The sequence below is a fragment of the Pongo abelii genome, chromosome 20 (assembly GCF_028885655.2).
Source record: "Pongo abelii isolate AG06213 chromosome 20, NHGRI_mPonAbe1-v2.0_pri, whole genome shotgun sequence".
In the NCBI taxonomy this organism is placed as follows: domain Eukaryota; kingdom Metazoa; phylum Chordata; class Mammalia; order Primates; family Hominidae; genus Pongo; species Pongo abelii.
In genome coordinates, this window is record NC_072005.2 from 41591142 (window position 1) to 41607946 (window position 16805).

Below are 16805 nucleotides of genomic sequence, written 5' to 3' on the forward strand. Positions count from 1 at the left end.
AGAGACCACCAAACAGGCTTTGTGTGAGCAACATGGCTGTTTATTTCACCTGGGTGCAGGCGGGCTGAGTCCGAAAAGACAGTCAGCGAAGGGAGATAGGGGTGGGGCCGTTTTATAGGATTTGGGAAGGTAATGGAAAATTACAGTCAAAGGCGGTTGTTCTCTGGTGGGCAGGGGCAGGGGGTCACAAAGTGCTCAGTGGGGGAGCTTCTGAGCCAGGAGAAGGAAATTCACAGGGTTAATCACTCAGTTAAGGTGGGGCAGGAACAAATCACAATGGTGGAATGTCATCAGTTAAGGCGGGGCAGGGCCTTTTCACTTCTTTTGTGGATCTTCAGTTACTTCAGGCCATCTAGGCGTATAAGTGCAGGTCACAAGGGATGCGATGGCTTGGCTTGGGCTCAGAGGCCTGACATTCCTGCCTTCTTATATTAATAAGAAAAATAAAACAAAATAGTGTTGAAGTGTTGGGGTGGCGAAAATTTTTGGGGGGTGGTATGGAGACAGAATGGGCGATGTTTCTCAGGGCTGCTTCAAGCCGGATTAGGGGCGGTGTGGGAACCTAGAGTGGGAGAGATGAAGCTGAAGGGAGATCTTGTGGTAAGGGGTGATATTGTGGGGTTGTTAGAAGAAACATTTGTCGTATAGAATGATTGGTGATGGCCTGGATATGGTTTTGTATGAATTGAAAAACTAAATGGAATAAAAGAAGGAGAAAAACAGTTATAAAAGGACTAAGAATTGGGAGGACCTAGGACATCTAATTAGAAAGTGCCTAAGGAGGTTCGGCACAGTCCTGCCAGCAAAGATTATTTATTTACTTCAAGAGTTAAGAGTGGCAGTTTGGGGATAGCATGAGGAGATATCAGCTGTGATGGCGAGGAGATATCAGCTGTGATGGCTTGGAGAAACAGTGTAAACAAGAGCAGGGCATGTATGAGTAGTTGAGAACGGTGAATAGGAGTATGACTAGACAGAAGACAGTAAGGATGACAAGTTATTTGGGGGCACAGTGTAAGTTGGTCTGGCGTCTGGAATGAGACTGGGACCTAATAAAAAGGAGCGTCTATACAGGAGCTTAAATGGGCTGTACCTTGTAGCATTCTGAGGACAGGTCTGACTTCTGAGAAGGGAAAGTGGTAAAAGTATTGTCCAGTCCTTTTTAAGTTGGTGGCTGAGCTTGGTGAGGTGTGTTTTTAATAGACCATTAGTCTGTCACTGAATACTAAGAGCCTGAAAAAATGCTTGGCTGATTTGACTAATAAAGGCTGGTCTGTTGTCAGACTGTATAGAGGTGGAAAGGCTAAACTGAGGAATTATGTCTGACAGAAGGGAAGAAATGACTGCGGTGGCCTTCTCAGACCCTGTAGGAAAGGCCTCAACCTATCTAGTGAAAGTGTCTACTTAGATTAAGAGGTATTTTAGTTTTTGTGACTCAGGGCATGTTGAGTAAAGCTAATTTGCCAGTCCTGGGTGGGGGCAAATCCTCGAGCTTGATGTGTAGGGAAGGGAGGGGGCCTGAATAATCCTTGAGGAGTAGTAGAATAGCAGATAGAATAGCAGATGGAACACTGAGAAGTTATTTCCTTAAGGATAGATTTCTACAATGGAAAGGAAATGAAAGGTTCTAAGAGGCAGGCTAGTGGCTTGTACTATAGCATAGCCTGCGTTTGCTGGTGTGTGGCGATTAGGCCTGGTGGAACTGCCATCAATAAATCAAGCGTGATCAGGGTGAGAAACAGGGAAGAAGGAAATGTGGGGAAATGGGATGAACATCAGGTGGATCAGAGAGATGCAGTCATGAGGGTCAGGTGTGGTATCTGGAATAATGTGGGAGGCTGAATTGAAGTCCGGGCCAGGAACAATGGTAATTGTGGGACTTAACAAAGAGTGAGAACAGCTGAAGGAGCCAGGGAGCAGAAAGTATATGTGTCAGGTATGAGGAAGAAAATAGATGTTGGAAATTATGAGAAATGTAGAGAGTGAGTTGAGCATAGTTTGTGATTTTGAGGGCCTCTAAAAGTATTAAAGCAGTGGCAGCCGCTGCACGCAGACATGAGGGCTAGGCTAAAACAGTAAGGTCAAGTTGTTTGGACAGAAAGGCTACAGGGTGCGGTCCTGGCTCTTGTGTAAGAATTCTGATCGCACTAACCATGCCTAGGAAGGAAAGGAGTTGTTGTTTCGTAAGGGATTGAGGTTTGGGAGATTAATTGGACACGATCAGCAGGGAGAGCACGTGTGTTTTTACGAGAATTATGCTGAGATAGGTAACAGATGAGGATGAAATTTGGGCTTGACTGAAGTAATGGGGTCTGTCTGTGAAACCTTGCGGCAGTACAGCCCAGGTAATCTGCTGAGCCTGATGGGTGTCAGGGTCAGTCCAAGTGAAAACGAAGAGAGGCTGGGATGACGGGTGCAAAGGAATAGTAAAGAAAGCATGTTTGAGATCCAGAACAGAATAATGGGTTGTGGAGGGAGGTATTGAGGATAGGAGAGTATATGGGTTTGGCACCATGGGGTGGATAGGCAAAACAATTTGGTTAGTAAGGCATAGATCCTGAACTAACTTGTAAGGCTTGTCTGGTTTTAGGACAGGTAAAATGGGGGAATGGTAAGGAGAGTTTATAGGCTTTAAAAGGCCATGCTGTAGCAGGCGAGTGATAACAGGCTTTAATCCTTTTAAAGCATGCTGTGGGATGGGATGTTGGCCTTGAGTGGGGTAAGGGTGATTAGGTGTTAATGAGATGGTAAGGGGTGCATGATCGGTCGCCAAGGAGGGAGTAGAGGTATCTTATACTTGTGGGTTAAGGTGGGGGATACAAGAGGAGGACGCAAAGGAGGCTTTGGATTGGGAAGAAGGGCGGCAATGAGATGTCAGGAATAGTCAGGGAAGCAGATAATTTGGTTAAAATATCTCGGCCTAATAAGGGAACTGGGCAGGTGGGGATAACTAAAAAAGAGTGCATAAAAGAGTATTGTCTAAGTTGGCACCAGAGTTGGGGAGTTTTAAGAGGTTTAGAAGCCTGGCTGTCAATACCTACAACAGTTATGGAGGCAAGGGAAACAGGCCCTTGAAAAGAAGGTAATGTGGAGTGAGTAGCCTCTGTATTGATTAAGAAGGGGACGGACTTACCCTCCACTATGAGAGTTACCTAAAGCTCGGCGTCCATGATGGTCTACGGGGCTTCCGAGGCGATCGGGCAGCGTCAGTCTTCAGCCGCTAAGCCAAGAAGGAGTCAGTCAGAGAGCCGTGGGCCAGAGTTCCAGGGGCTCTGGGAGTGGCTGCCAGGTGAGTTGAACAGTCCGATTTCCAGTGGGGTCCTGCACAGATGGGACACGGCTTAGGAGGAATCCTGGGCTGCAGGCATTCCTTGGCCTGGTGGTCAGATTTCTGGCACTTGTAGCAAGCTCCTGGGGGAGGAGGTTCTGGAGGAACGCCTGGCCGCTGCGGTTCAGGCGTTTGGAAGTTCTTGTGTGCTGGAGATGTGGCTGGGGTTTGTCTCACAGTGGAGGCAAGGAATTGCAACTTTTTTTTATTATTGTACACCTTGAAGGTGAGGTTAATTAAGTCCTGTTGTGGGGTTTGAGGGCCAGATTCCAATTTTTGGAGTTTTATTTAATGTCGGGAGCAGATTGGGTAATAAAATGTATATTGAGAATAAGATGGCCTTTTGACCTTTTAGGGTCTAGGGCTGTAAAGCGTCTCAGGGTTGCTGCCGAAGGAGCCATGAACTGGGCTGGGTTTTTATATTTGATGAAAAAGAGCCTAAACGCTTCTGATTTGGGATAAAGAAAAAGGAGCATTAACCTTGACTATGCCTTTGGCTCCAGCCACCTTTTTAAGAGTAAATTGCTGGGCAGGTGGGGGAGGGCTAGTCACGGAACGAAACTGTAAGCCGGACCAGGTGTGAGGAGGGGAGATGATAAAAAGATTATAGGGTGGAGAAGCGGAGGCTGAGGAAGAATTGGGACCTAGCTCAGCCTGGCGAGGAGGGGAGAGGTCAGATGGGTCTGTAGAAAAGGAAGATTAGAAAGACTCAGCGACGCTTGGGGTTGGGACTGAGGGTACAGGTGGGAGGGAAAGAAGGAAGATTTGGGATGAGTTGCACTGGGCACAGAGACTAGAAAGGGACTGATGTGTAAAAGAATGCCTGGATGTCAGGCACCTCAGACCATTTGCCCATTTTACGACAAGAATTATTTAGATCTTGTAGGATGGAAAAATTAAAAGTGCCGTTTTCCGGCTATTTGGAACTACTGTCGAGTTTGTATTGGGGTCAAGCGGCATTGCAGAAGAAAATAAGATGCTTAGATTTTAGGTCAGGTGAGAGTTGAAGAGGTTTATAAGTTCTTAAGAATACAGGCTAAGGGAGAAGAAGGAGGAATGGAAGGTGGAAGCTTGCCCATAGTGAAGGAGGCAAGCCCAGAGAAAAGAGTAGAGACACGGAGAAGGGGTGGGGGCTTCTTGCCCTTCAGAAAAGCAGAGAAAGGGTTGGGGCATGGAAATAAGGGATTGGGGGTTCTTGCCCCCTAGAAAAGTGGGACTAGCCGCTAAGGGTGAAGGAGAAGGGGTTGAGGGGTTCTTGCCCCTGCCCCAGAAAATCAGAGAAGGGGTAGAGACATGGAGAGAAGGGGTTGGGGTACTTGCCCCTCCCCCAGAAAAGCAGGACTTACCACTAAGGGTGAAGGACCAAGGCAGGCGTCCCTGCGTGGTCTGACACCTTTGAAACGTGGGTGAATAATCAGAGAGGTGTCCCTGCAATGATTAAACACCAAGGGAAGGCTGCCTTCCCAGTCCGTGACCGGCGCTGGAGTTTTGGGTCCACAGATGAAACTTGTCTCCACAGATAAAACTTGTCTCCTTTGTCTCTACCAGAAAATGAAAGGAATTGAAATTAAGAAAAGGGAGAGATTGAAGTGTGGCGCCAAGATTGAAAGGAGAAAGAGGTTGAGGGATAGTGAGGGAGGTTGGAGAAGAGAGTAAAAAGGGGCCGCTTACCAGATTTGAAATTGGTGAGATGTTTCTTGGGCTGGTCAGTCTGAGGACCTGAGGTCATAGGTGGCTCTTTCTCACAGAGCAAAGAGCAGGAGGACGGGGGATTGATCTCCCAAGGGAGGTCCCCCGATCTGAGTCACGGCACCAAATTTCACGCACGTCTGTGTGAAGAGACCACCAAACAGGCTTTGTGTGAGCAACATGGCTGTTTATTTCACCTGGGTGCAGGTGGGCTGAGGAGGCTGAGGCAGGTGGATTGCCTGAAGTCAGGAGTTCGAGACCAGCCTGGCCAACATGGTGAAACCCCATCTCTACTAAAAATACAAAAATTAGCTGGGTGTGGTGGTAGGTGCCTGTAATCCCAGCTACTTGGGAGGTTGAGGCGGGAGAATCACTTCAACCCGGGAGGCGGAGGTTGCAGTGAGCCGAGATCGTGCCATTGTACTCCAACCTGGGAAACAGAGCGAGATTCCTTCTCAAAAAAAAAAAGGAATTTTCACTTCAGTGGGTGCCCTTGGGTGGGCACTCCTATGGGACATAAATATCTTCACAGTCTGTGCAGAGTCTGAGAGGCCCATCCATATGCTTCTCCAAGCTTCCTTGTCAATAATCTTTCAATCTTCTATCCTTCCACATACTTTACCATCCACCCAAACCATTAGCAAGTGCCCATAAATTAGTATAGATCTATATTCAGGCCACTTCTCCCTCCAGACATACTGTACAACTAAATGTGCAGCATGAAGTTCTTTTTTTTTTTTTTTTTTTTTTTTGAGACAGAGTCTCGCTCTGTTGCTCAGGCAGATTGTAGTGGCACAATCTCAGCTCACTGCAACCTCCACCTCCCAGGTTGAAGCGATTCTCCCACCTCAGCCTCTGCAGTAGCTGGGACTACAGGTGTGTACCACCACACCCGACCTACATGAAGTTCTGACCACTGCCGTGTAGGTTCATCCCTAAGGGAGGTTGTAATGCTGCCATTGTCCACTTTCGAGTGGTACCAGCATGAAAAGTAAGCCAGGCTCAAGTTTATTATTATTATTTTTTGAAATGGAGTCTCGCTTTGTTGCCAGACTGGAGTGCAGTGGCGTGATCTTGGCTCACTGCACCCTCCGCCTTCTGGGTTCAAGAGATTCTCCTGCCTCAGCCTCCTGAGTAGCTGGTACTATAGGTGCCCGCCACCATGCCCAGCTAATTTTTGTATTTTTAGTAGAGACGGGGTTTCACCATGTTGGCCAGGATGGTCTCAATCTCCTGACCTTGTGATCCACCCGCCTCAGCCTCCCAAAGTGTTGGGACTACAGGCATGAGCCACCTCGCCCAGCCAAGTTTCTTCTTTCTCATTTCATTGGGCATAAGGAACATGCCAGAGGGCAAGTTTGGCTTGAAGTCTAGGAACCAATGCAACAGAGGTTAGTGTTGAAGGACTCTGACCTTGTTAAAGGTAAAGCAGCTTCAAAAGCCAGGCACGGTGGCTCACGCCTGTAATCTCAGCACTCTGGGAGGCCGAGACGGGCGGATCACGAGGTCAGGAGATCGAGACCATCCTGGCTAACACAGTGAAACCCCTTCTCTACTAAAAATACAAAAAATTAGCTGGGCGTGGTGGCGGGCGCCTGTAGTCCCAGCTACTCGGGAGGCTGAGGCGGGAGAATGGCGTGAACCCGGGAGGTGCAGCTTGCAGTGAGCCGAGATCGCACCACTGCACTCCAGCCTGGGGGAGAGAGTGAGACTCCATCTCAAAAAAAAAAAAAAAAAAAAAAAAAAAAAAAAAAAAAAAATTGGCCGGGTGCGGTGGCTCACTCCTGTAATCCCAGCACTTTGGGAGGCTGAGGCGGGCGGATCACCTGAGGTCAGGAGTTCAAGACCAGCCTGACCAACATGGTGAAACCCCGTCTCTACTAAAAATCAAAAATTAGCTGGGTGTGGTGGCACATGCCTGTAGTCCCAGCTACTTGGGAAGCTGAGGCAGGAGAAGCTCTTGAAACCGGGAAGCGGAGGTTGCAGTGACCTGATATCACACCACTGCACTCCAGCCTGGGAGGTTGCAGTGAGCTGACATCGTGCCACTGCACTCCAGCCTGGGTGACAGAGTGAGACTTCGTCTCAAAAAAAATTAAAAAAAAAAAGCAGCTTCTACTGCAGCCTGCTCTTACCCTATTGCCTTCTCTTGCTCTGGTCTCCACTCAAAGCATGCAGCCTTCTGGATGATTTTGCAGGTGGGTCAAAACAGCATACTCAAATGTTGCCTCCCAAATAAAAAAACCTACCAACCATTGTACTTCTTTCTTTGTGGTAGGTACTGCAAGTTGCAGCAACTTGTCTTTCACCTTAGAAAAGATACCTTTCTTGGCCGGGCACAGTGGCTCACGCCTGTAATACCAGCACTTTGGGAGACCGAGGCGGGTGGATCACCTGAGGTCAGGAGTTCGAGACCAGCCTGACCAACATGGAGAAACCCCGGTCTCTACTAAAAATACAAAATTAGCAAGGCATGGTGGCGCATGCCTGTAATCCCAGTTGCTCGGCAGGCTGAGGCAGGAGAATCGCTTGAACCTAGGAGGCGGAGGTTGCGGTGAGCCGAGATGGCGCCATTGCATTCCAGCCTGGGCAACAAGAGCGAAATTCTGTCTCAAAAAAAAAAAAAAAAAAAAAAAGAAAACAGAAAAGAAAAAATATCTTTATTTCTTGCCGGGTGTGGTGGCTCATACCCAAAATCCCAGCACTTTGGGAGGCCCAGGCAGGTGGATTGCCTGAGCTCAGGAGTTCGAGACCAGCCTGGGCAACAAAGTGAAACCCCTTCTCTACTAAAATACAAAAAATTAGCTGGGTGTGGTGGTGTGCGCCTGTAGTCCCAGCTACTTGGGAGGCTGAGGCAGAATTCCTTGAACCCCAGAGATGGAGGTTGCAGTAAACCGAGATCATGCCACTGCACTTTAGCCTGGGTGACAGAGCGAGACTCTGTCTCCAAAAAAAAAAAGTGGAAAAGATACCTTTATTTCCCTCCCTCCCTCCTTTCCCTCTCTTCTTCCTTTTTGAGACAGAGTCTCACTTTGTCACCCAGACTGAAGTGCAGTGATACAATCACAGCTCAGCAGCTTCAACCTCCTGGGCTCAAGCGATCCTCCAATCTCAGCCTCCTGAATAGCTGGGACAACAGTTGTGGACCACCATGCCCGGCTAATTTTATAGAGATGAGGTCCTACTCTATTGTCCAGGCTGGTCTCTAACTCCTAGGCTCAAACAATCCTCCCGCCTGAGCCTCTGAAGGGCTGAGATTGTAGGCATGAGCCACTGTGCCTGGCCTGAAGATAATTTTAGATCCTTATCAGCCTGGAGATGGTACCAGAGGAATCTACATTAACAAGTTTTCTTTTTTTTTGTTGAGACAGAGTCTCACTCTGTTGCCCAGGCTGGAGTGCAGTGGTGCAATCTCGGCTCACTGCAACCTTCCCCTCCCGGGTTCAAGTGATTCTCCTGCTTCAGCCTCCTGAGTAGCTGGGATTACAGGCGCCACCACCATGCTCAGCTAGTTTTTTTGTTTTGCTTTTTTTTTTTGTATTTTTAGTAGGGACAGGTTTCACCATGTTGGCCAGGCTGGTCTTGAACTCCTGACCACAGATGATTTGCCCACCTCGGCCTCCCAAAGTGCTGGGATTACAGGCGTGAGCCACCATGCTGGGCCAACAAGTTTTCTAACTAGGCTTCCTCTGCTTTTATTTGGCTTCTCACAAGTTACTACCCCTTTTCCTTTGTTCTATAATTTCTCTAAAAATGTTCTGTTTTTTTGTTGAAGATGCTGTATAAGCTGTAATTCGAAGCCACCTCTTTGAGAACTACTCATTCCCTGGGTGTCTCCCATGTGTATAAGAAATATACATGTTAATAAGCTTCTGTTTGTTTTTCTCTTATTATCTTTTGTTATAGGAGTACATTCCAACTAGGAACTTATGAGGATTAAAGAAAAAGTATTTTTCAGGCCAGGCACCATGGCTCACGCCTGTAATCCCAGCACTTTGGGAGGCTGAGGCGGGTGGATCACCTGGGGTCAGGAGTTCCAGACCAGCCTGGATAACATGGCAAAACCCCGTCTCTCCTAAAAATACAAAAATTAGCCGGGTGTGGTGGCACACACATGTAGTCCCACTACTTGGGAGGCTGAGGCAGGAGAATCGCTTGAACCCGGGAGGCGGAGGTTGCAGTGAGCCGAGATTGCGCCACTTCACTCCAGCCTGGGCAACAGAGTGAGACTGTCTCAAAAAAAAAAAAAAAAAAAAGCCAGGCATGGTGGCTCACACCTGTAATCCCAGCACTTTGGGAGGCCGAGGCAGGCATATTACAAGCTCAGGATTTCGAGACCAGCCTAGCCAGCATGGTGAAACCCCGTCTCTACTAAACTACAAAAAATTAGATGGGCGTAGTGGCAGGCGCCTGTAATCTGAGCTACTTGGGAGACTGAGGCAGGAGAATTGCTTGAACCCGGGAGGCAGAGGTTGCAGTGAGCTGAGATTGTGCCACTGTACTCCAGCCTGGGCGACAGAGCAAGACTCTGTCTAAAAAAATATATATATATATATATTTTTCTTCCCCTGTAACCCCCCAAAACTTCACTGAGGTGGGGGGGGTCGCTGAATTTTGATGGTGACTTTCTCCCATTTTGTCATTCGTGCATACCTTACTAAAGCATTTAAAGTACTTGCTATTTGTTGCTCATCAGGACCAATCAGCATAATGTCACTCTTGTAGCAGACCGATGTGATGGCTTGTGAAGTGTCAAAATGATCAAGATTTAGTGGACAATATTGGGGCAAAGAGCAGGAGAACTGCTGTAGCCTGGAAATACCACTCTGAAGGTATACTGTTGGGTCTGCCAATTAAAAGCAAACTGCTTCTGGTGGTCCTTGAAAACTGATATGGAGAAAAAGGGCATTAGGCAGGTTAATAGCTACATACCAATACCAGATTCTGTTGATTTGTTCCAGCAAGCATATTACATCTGGTACAGCAGCTACAATTAGAATAACTATCTGATTATGTTTACGATAGCCCACAGTCATTCCTCAAGTTATTCTTTTTTGACACACTTTTTAATTGGTTTATTCATTTTTTCAAGACACGGTCTTGCCCTGCCGTCCAGGCTGGAGTGCAGTGGTGCAGTCTTGGCTCATTGCAACCTCCACCTCCTGGGCTCAAGTGACCCTCCCACCTCAGCCTCCCGAGTAGCTGGGATCACAGGCATGGGCCACCACACCTGGCTAACTTTTGTATTTTTAAAGAGATGGGATTTCGCCATGTTGCCCAGGCTGATCTCGAACTCTTGAGCTAAAGTGATCTGCCTACCTCAGCCTCCCAAAGTGCTGGGATTACAGGAGAGAGCCACCTTGCCTGGCCGTGATGCTTATTATTTTAAGCCACTGTTTTGGGTGGTGGTGTTTTTGAGATGGAGTTTCGCTCTTGTTGCCCAGGCTGGAGTGCAGTGGTGCAATCTCAGTTCACTGCAACCTCCACCTCCCAGATTCAAGTGATTCTCCTGCCTCAGGCCTCTCGAGTAGCTGGGATTACAGGTGCCTGCCACCACGCCCGGCTAATTTTTTGTATTTTTAATAGAGACAGGGTTTCATCATGTTGGCCAGGTTGGTCTTGAATGCCAGACCTTGGGTGATCCACCCGCCTCGGCCTCCCACAGTGCAGAGATTACAGGTGTAAGGCATTGTGCCAGGCCTGTTTTTGTTTGTTTTTTGAAACAGAGTTTCATTCTGTCGCCCAGGCTGGAGTGCAGTGGTGCCGTCTGGGCTCACTGCAACCTCCTCCTCCCAGGTTCAAGCAATTCTCCTGCCTCAGCCTCCCAAGCAGCTGGGATTACAGGCATGTGCCACCATGCCCGGCTAATTTTTGTATTTTTAATAGAGATGGGGTTTCACTATGTTGGCCATGCTGGTCTCAAACTCCTGGCCTCCAGTGATCCACCCACCTCGGCTTCCCAAAGTGCTGGGAATTACAGGGGTGAGGCACCGCACCTGGCCTTGGGTGTTTTTTAATATAACAAAAGCTAATTGACATAGGGACATGCATTTCTACTTCACCAAAGTCTCCACCAACCCCTATTGCCTTCCATCTATTTCACTTACTCCTGTTTCTTGTGTGGTCCTTGTAGGCATTTGAGTTTGCCACTCATGGATAGGGCCTGGCATGGCAAACTGCCTGGACCTTCAGCACTGCTCCCTACCATCACCCTCCAATCCCAATTCCTGGGAGGGAATCCCCGGTCTCATTCCACCCAGTTCTCCTCCCCAGCATCTTCCCCAGGTCCTGCCCACCATCATCTTCTCACTTCTGGCTCACTGCACCCGTCTCTTCTCTGTTCTCCGTGTATACAGCTGTAATCATTATCTAGTTAATTGCTCTGACTCAAGACAGTAATAAAATTTCTCTTATCTCCACACAAAGTCTTTGGTTACAGCCTGCACAAGGTTCCTGGGTTAAGCTCCAAGGTGCCAGGAAGTCTGGAACAATATCTCCATGTCAAAAGCAATGAAGCAGCTGGCACAGTGGCTCACACCTGTAATCCCAGCCTGGGCGACAGAGCGAGTCCTTGTCTCAAAACAAAACAAAAACTGCTGCTGCCATACATAGCACAGGTCTCATTTAGGAATGGTTTTGTCAACTTGCGGGACAAATGAGCTCAAACTCAGTATAAATGGCCAGCTGGGGGATGCCATCTCTGCTGCTCTGTATCGGTTTACATGAGGACTTAGCTGCTAGAACAAAAAAGCACCAACATATGTGGTTTAAAGAACACAGAATCACCAGGCGTGGTGGCTCACGCCTATAATCCCAGCACTTTGGGAAGCTGAGGCAGATGGATCACTTGAGGTCAGGAGTTCAAAATCAGCCTGGCCAACATGGTAAAATCTCGTCTCTACTAAAAATACAAAAATATTAGCCGGGCATGGTGGCAGGTGCCTATAACCCTAGCTACTCAGGAGGCTGAGGTAGGAGAATCGCTTGAACCTGGGAGGCGGCGGTTGCAGTGAGGTGAGATCGAGCCACTGCACTCCAGCCTGGATAAGACTCCATCTCAAAATAAATAACTAACTAACTAAATAAAAACAGAATTTACATACCAACGGATCTCAATATAGGGGTCTTACTTGGATCTTGATATAAACAAATATTTTAAAATTTATGCCTTTTTTTTTTTTTTTCAAGACAAGGTCTCACTCCAGCCTGGGTGACAGAGTGAAACTGTGTCTCAAAAAAAAAAAAAAAAAAAAAAAAAAAAGAGTCCTTATGTTTTAGAAACACATAAACACATATTCTTTTTTTTTTTTTTTTTTGGTGGAATGGTATAATGTATAGTGTATTAGCTATCTATTGCTAAGTAACAAATTTTACCCCCAAATGTAGCAGTTCAACTGACTTTCTCTTGAGAGGGAGTCTCATTCTGTCGCCCAGGCTGGAGTGCAGAGGCACGATCTTGGCTCACTGCAACCTCCGCCTCCCGGATTCAAGCGATTCTCCTGCCTCAGACTCCCGACTAGCTGGGATTACAGGCGCCCGCCACCACACCCTGCTAATTTTTGTATTTTTAGTAGAGATGGGATTTTGCCATGCTGGCCAGGCTGGTCCCGAACTCCTGAATTCAGGTGATCCGTCAGCCTCACCTTCTCAAAGTGCTGGGATTACAGGCATGAGCCACGGTGCCCGGCCACGCAGGTCAGAACAATAGGTATTTATTATCTCAGTTTCTGCGAGTGAAGAATGTTTGGATGGTTCAGCCCTGCCACAATCACACAGCGGGTGGGAAGACCGCAGGAGTTGCGGGTTGTGGGTGGGAACGGGACCCGCCCTCGGGCGGACTTTGGTGCCGCTCTGCTGCCATCTTGTGGCAGGCACAGAAACAACCGCCCTTTCCAAATGGACCTTCCCATACTCTAACCATTCTTGGTATTTTAGAACTTGCTTTTCAAAATTTTTAGCTTTTATTCTCCCAGTTGCTGAACAGATGATAAAGTCACATGATTTAAAATTCATGAGGATAAACAGGATCTTCCTCTCCCTGGGGACTCTAGGTTTCTTTCCAGGGGAACTATTCTATGTTATTTCTTTTTTTCTTTTTTCTTTTTCTTTTTTGAGACGGATTCTCGCTCTGTTGCCCAGGCTGGAGTGCAGTGGTGCGATCTCGGCTCACTGCAACCTCCGCCTCCCGGGTTCAAGCGATTCTTCTGCCTCAGCCTCCTGAGCAGCTGGGATTACAGGCGTGCACCACCACACTCGGCTTTTTTTTTTTCTTTTTTTGTATTTTTAGTAGAGAAGGAAGTTTTACCATGTTAGTCAGGCTGGTCTCGAACTCCTGACCTCAGGTTATCCACCCGCCTCGGCCTCCCGAAGTGCTGGGATTATAGGCGTGAGCCACCGCGCCCGGCCACTTACTTGTTTCTTGTGTATCTTTCTGGGAAAAGTTCATGTATATACAAAAGCAAACAACCCACACATACATGACCAACAACAACAAGAACACCCCCCAAAACATGCCCAGCCTTTCCCAGTAGTAAAAGGATAATTTGTTCCTGGCCAGGTGCCGTGGCTCACATCTGTAATCCCAACATTTTGGGAGGCTGAGATAAGAGGACCACTGAAGCCCAAGAATTGGAGACCAGCCTAGGGAACATAGTGAGATCCCTTCTCAACAAAAATAAAAATTAAAAAATTAGCTGGGCATGGTGGCCCATGCCTGTGGTCCCAGCTACTGGGAAAGGCTGAGGTGGGGGAATCACTTGAGCCTGAGAGGCAGAGGTTGTAGTGAGCCAGGATTGCACCACTGCACTCCACCCTGGGTGACAGAATGTGACCCTGTCTCAAAAATAAAAAATAAGGCTGGGCGCGGTGGCTCACGCCTGTAATCCCAGCACTTTGGGAGGCTGAGGCAGGTGGATCACGAGGTCAGGAGATCGAGACCATTCTGGCTAACATGGTGAAACCCCGTCTCTACTAAAAATACAAAAAATTAGCCGGGCGTGGTGGCCGGTGCCTGTAGTCCCAGCTACTTGGGGGGCTGAGGCAGGAGAATGGCGTGAACCCGGGAGGCGGAGCTTGCAGTGAGCCGAGATCATGCCACTGCACTCCGGCCTGGGTGAAAGAGCGAGACTCTGTCTCAAAAAAAAATTAAAAATTAAAAAAAAGGTTAGTTATTATGATCCTGCCAGCATCTCAGCTACATGAATGTGTGGAGTTTTTCAGTATTGTTCCCTGCTGATCTCCAGTGTCTGGAACAGTGCCTGACACACAGTAGATGCTCAGGAAATATATTTCAGTTCGTAATCATGGGAAATGTCAAACACACAAAAACACAGCAAGTAGAATAATGAACCCCCTGTACCTATCACCGAGCCTCAGCAAACTTGCCTCATCTACACCCCACCCACCTTTTCCCCCAATGGATTTTTAAATCAAAGCCACGGCATCATCATATCCTTTCATCCATGAATACTTCAAATTCTATCTCTAAGAGACAACTCCATATCACACCTAAACAATTAACATGAATTCCTTAATACAACTAAATATCTAGTCGGGGTTCAATACCCATTTTTTTCCATTGGGTCATATATATTTTTTGTTTGTTCAAAACATAAATATATCATTTGATTATTTGTTCAAATCAGTATCAAGAAATACTGTTCCAGGCATAGTGGCACATCACGATAGTCCCAGCCGCTCAGGAGGCTGAGGCAGGAGGACTTTTTTTTTTTTTTTTTTCCGAGACAGGGTTTTGCTCTGTTCCCCAGGCTGGAGTTCAGTGGTGCGATAATAGCTCACTGTAGCCTTGATGTCCAGGCTCAAGTGATCTTTCCACCTCAGCCTCCCTAGTAACTTGGACTACAGGTGCACATCACCATGCCTAGCTAATCTTTTTATTTTTATTTTTGTAGAGATGGGGGTCTCACTGTGTTGCCCAAGCTGGTCTTAAACTCCCAGGCTCAAGTGATCCTCCTGTCTTGGCCTCCCAAAGTGCTGAGGTGAGCCACTGTGCCTGGTCAAATGTGACTTCTTTTTTTTTTTTTTTTTAGACAGTCTCACTCCATTACCCAGGCTGGAGCACGGTGTTTCGATCTTGGCTCACTGCAATCTCTGCCTCCTGGGTCAAGCAATTCTTGTGCTTTAGCATCCTGAGTAGCTGGAATTACAGGTGTGTGTCATCACACTCGGCTAATTTTTGTTTTTAGTAGAGACAGGGTTTTGCCATGTTGGCCGGCTGGTCTCAAACTCCTGACCTCAGGTGATCTGCCTGGCTCAGCCTCCCAAAGTGCTGGGATTAGTGATGTGAGCCACCGCATCTGTCCCAAATGTGATTTCTTGAAGCTCTCCCTTACCTCAAAGAACAGAGTCTGGCTCTTCCATTCTGGCAGTAAGCACAGGTCTATCATTGCTTTCAGTTGCCTTCAGGACCACTGGGGTCTGTTCCAGTCACTTCAGGGGATTGAGTCTTTGGCCACCTCTCAGAGTCCTTGAACAGTCTCAGCCCGCTGCTTAGGTTGAATGATCAAAGCAGAAAGTCCTGGCTTCACTGAACCAAAAATGTCCCTTCCAGAATTGGAAGCTGTTCTGGTGTTTTCTGCACAAAAGTGTAAACATAGATTTAAGTTCCAGTGCTTTCTGCATCCAACAGAATTCCATACAAGGCCCTGGCTCTGACCTCGATGGAATGCATGGAAGACAGGAAGATACTCTTAAACCCAGCCTGCTGCAAACACAGGTTACCTCCAGCACGAAAAGGTTACACCCCAGGAAGTGGCCATTCTCTTCTCAAGCGGTGGTGAGTCTAGGCCCTTCTTGCAGAAGCAGAGCTGCACATACACATCATTTTTTTTTTTTTTTTTTGAGACACGGTCTTGGTCTATTGCCCAGGCTGGAGTACAGTGGTGCAATCTCAGCCTTCTGGTTTCAAGCAGTCCTCCCGCCTCAGCCTCCTGAGTAGCTGGGACTACGGGTGCATGCCAGCACGTCTGGCTAATTTTTGTATTTTTTGTAGAGACAAGGTTTTGCTGTGTTACCCATGCTGGTCTTGAACTCCTGGGCTCAAGCTATCTGCCTGCCTCAGCCTCCCAAAGTGCTGGCATTACAGACGTAAGCCATCACACCTGGCCAAATTCCTTGTCCTTATTTCTTTCTCTCCTTTTCTTTTTTTCTTTTGTTTTTTGTTTTATTTTTTTGAGGCAGGGTCTCACTCTGTTGCCCAGGTTGGAGTACAAGAGGCAGGATCACAGCTCACAGCAGCTTCGAACTCCTGGGCTCAAGTGATCCTCCCTCCTCAGCCTCCTGAGTAGCTGGGACTACAGGTGTGCCATTACACCTGGCCAATTTTTAATTTTTTTGGAGATAGTGTCTTGCTGTGTTGCCCAGCTTGGTTTCAACTCCTGGCCTCAAGCGATCCTTTCACTGGCCCCTCCCAAAGTGCTGGGATTATAGGAATGAGACACTGCACCTGACCTCCTTATTATTCTCTCTTTTTTTTAGACGGAGTCTTGCTCTGTCACCCAGGCTGGAGTGCAGTGCTGCCATCTCGGCTCACTGTAACCTCTGCCTCCCAGGTTCAAGCGATTCTCTTGCCTCAGCCTCCCAAGAAGCTAGGATTACAGGCACACACCACCACGCCCTGCTAATTTTGAATTTTTAGTAGAGACAGGGTTTTTACCATGTTGGCCAGGCTGGTCTTGAACTCCTGACCTCAGGTGATCTGCCCACCTTGGCCTCCCAAAGTGCTGGGATTACAGGTGTGAGTCAACGCACCCGGCCCCTTCTCTTTTAA

At 47.7% G+C, this 16805-nt stretch overlaps 1 long non-coding RNA gene across 1 annotated transcript; it reads right to left on the reverse strand.

The window, feature by feature from the left end:
• Positions 1 to 40: 40 nt before the first annotated feature.
• LOC129051948 (uncharacterized) lies at positions 41 to 5435 on the reverse strand. Its single transcript, XR_008516527.2, has 4 exons — positions 5000 to 5435; positions 4675 to 4869; positions 3153 to 3321; positions 41 to 425 (listed from the first exon to the last, which is right to left on the reverse strand). It is a non-coding gene; the product is annotated as an uncharacterized LOC129051948 (long non-coding RNA).
• Positions 5436 to 16805: the final 11370 nt, after the last annotated feature.